At 54.4% G+C, this 2,500-nt stretch overlaps 1 non-coding gene across 1 annotated transcript in view; it reads left to right on the top strand.

Moving 5' to 3' along the window:
* Positions 1 to 2,300: 2,300 nt before the first annotated feature.
* Positions 2,301 to 2,500, top strand: part of LOC126149145 (small subunit ribosomal RNA) — a 1,909-nt gene continuing 1,709 nt past the window's right edge. The window contains exon 1 of the ribosomal RNA XR_007530741.1: positions 2,301 to 2,500. This exon is cut by the window's right edge and continues 1,709 nt beyond it. This is a non-coding gene — a ribosomal RNA (small subunit ribosomal RNA).

Below are 2,500 nucleotides of genomic sequence, written 5' to 3'. Positions count from 1 at the left end.
CAATTTGCACCGCAATGTAACGCAATTTGCACCGCAATGTAACGCAATTTGCACCGCAATGTAACGCAATTTGCACCGCAATGTAACTCAATTTGCACCGCAATGTAACTCAATTTGCACCGCAATGTAACTCAATTTGCACCGCAATGTAACTCAATTTGCACCGCAATGTAACTCAATTTGCACCGCAATGTAACTCAATTTGCACCGCAATGTAACTCAATTTGCACCGCAATGTAACTCAATTTGCACCGCAATGTAACTCAATTTGCACCGCAATGTAACTCAATTTGCACCGCAATGTAACTCAATTTGCACCGCAATGTAACTCAATTTGCACCGCAATGTAACTCAATTTGCACCGCAATGTAATGCAATTTGCACCGCAATGTAATGCAATTTGCACCGCAATGTAATGCAATTTGTACCGCAATCTACCCCCACATTGTGCCTTAACCTAACCCACATTGTGCCTTAACCTAACCCACATTGTGCCTTAACCTAACCCACGTTGTGCCTTAACCTAACCCACGTTGTGCCTTAACCTAACCCACGTTGTGCCTTAACCTAACCCAAGTTGTGCCTTAACCTAACCCAAGTTGTGCCTTAACCTAACCCAAGTTGTGCCTTAACCTAACCCAAGTTGTGCCTTAACCTAACCCAAGTTGTGCCTTAACCTAACCCAAGTTGTGCCTTAACCTAACCCAAGTTGTGCCTTAACCTAACCCAAGTTGTGCCTTAACCTAACCCAAGTTGTGCCTTAACCTAACCCAAGTTGTGCCTTAACCTAACCCAAGTTGTGCCTTAACCTAACCCAAGTTGTGCCTTAACCTAACCCAAGTTGTGCCTTAACCTAACCCAAGTTGTGCCTTAACCTAACCCAAGTTGTGCCTTACCCTGCTCTGTAATTGGCATATGACACGTTACATTAATGTATTGTCCAACCGCAACCCGCTCAGAATGTTGTGTACACAGCTACGTGTCATCTCCCCATAACAGCTGCATTGCAGTGTGGTACGCCATAGAGACGTGTGGGAGTAATGGACGCAGTGGATGGCGATCAGCATGAGCCGTCTGTTCATGTAGTGGCGCGTGTATGCAGACGTAGTAGTCTCTTCTCACACAATGTGATAGCACGGTGCCCCGCGTTCCACATCTGCGACATGCTACAGAGGCCGGTTGACAGTTGGTCGCGCAATGGACATCGCATACGTACGGGGGCACCTTCCACGTGCCCTCTAGTCGGGCACATTTTGTTGCGTGGATGTGAGCGGATGTAGTGTGTCTTGACACCTGACAGGCAGGCATGCAATAATAGTTGACTTTGCAAACGGGGATGGACGTGTACGTTTACTGGTGACGTTACGCAAATGAACAACTGGTAACCCGTTGTGGTGCGGTTGTCCTTGCTGGAGGTACATCTGTGAGGGCAACGATCGGTACAGCTACGAAGCGGTCCCCACCATACCAACGAACGTGAATGTGAATCTGGGTGTGAAGCGATACGCGGCTGTGGGTGGGTGGGACTGTCCCCGGCCGGTGAGGGGGGGCCGCCCGGCGTGCTGGCCGCGCGGTGCGTGGGCGCACGCGCTACAGCCGGCTGGTGGGGGCGCCCAGTGGCAGGCGCGCCGGCCGACGGACGCGGCAGGCGGCGCAGCTGCGCGCCGGGGCACCCTGCGCGCGGCGCCGTGCAGCCAAAGTGGGTCCTCGCCGGCCCGGTGCGAAGCGCGGTGGACATCTGCAGTGTGCTGGTCCGATTGAGGACTGTGTGCGTTGAGGATGCGCCGCCGCCCGGCACTCGGCGCCGCGACGCCGTCTGCTGCTCGGTCGCCCCAGCGGTTCTCGCTGGTGGTTTGTATCGCAGTTGTGCAGACGTGTTGGCACGTGCGCTGTGCTGGGAGAGTTCGCTTCGGCACCCACGTGGGGCCTTTGCCCTTCTGTGGCGCTGGCGTTGGAGCTGCCGGTCACCGTAGGTGGCGCGTGTTGTCTCCCGCCGGCAATGCCACGACAGCACGCTCCCGGGCCTCTGTCGGCAGCGGCAAGCTCAGTTGGGAGCACGGGTGGTCGCACCTAAAGCGTCTACTCGCCTAACTCCGGGCGATTGCGCCTCTCTCGAACCCGACCAAGTACTTAGGACGGCGCTGCGCGCCGCCGGGACCTGAGAGGGTTTCGAGGTGTATTGTGCAGGGGAGCTCAGCCTCCTCCTGTTTGCAGAATAATTGAGCGGACGCTTGCGTGTTCGCGCGGGCCCCTGGGACACACTCCCGGGCGGCCGGCTGCTCAGCTCTAGTTGACGCAGCTCCCTGGTTGATCCTGCCAGTAGTCATATGCTTGTCTCAAAGATTAAGCCATGCATGTCTCAGTACAAGCCGCATTAAGGTGAAACCGCGAATGGCTCATTAAATCAGTTATGGTTCCTTAGATCGTACCCACGTTACTTGGATAACTGTGGTAATTCTAGAGCTAATACATGCAAACAGAGTCCCGACCAGAGATGGAA

The sequence above is a fragment of the Schistocerca cancellata genome, unplaced genomic scaffold (genome assembly GCF_023864275.1).
Source record: "Schistocerca cancellata isolate TAMUIC-IGC-003103 unplaced genomic scaffold, iqSchCanc2.1 HiC_scaffold_915, whole genome shotgun sequence".
Lineage (NCBI taxonomy): Eukaryota > Metazoa > Arthropoda > Insecta > Orthoptera > Acrididae > Schistocerca > Schistocerca cancellata.
This window is presented reverse-complemented; position numbering and strand designations above follow the sequence as displayed.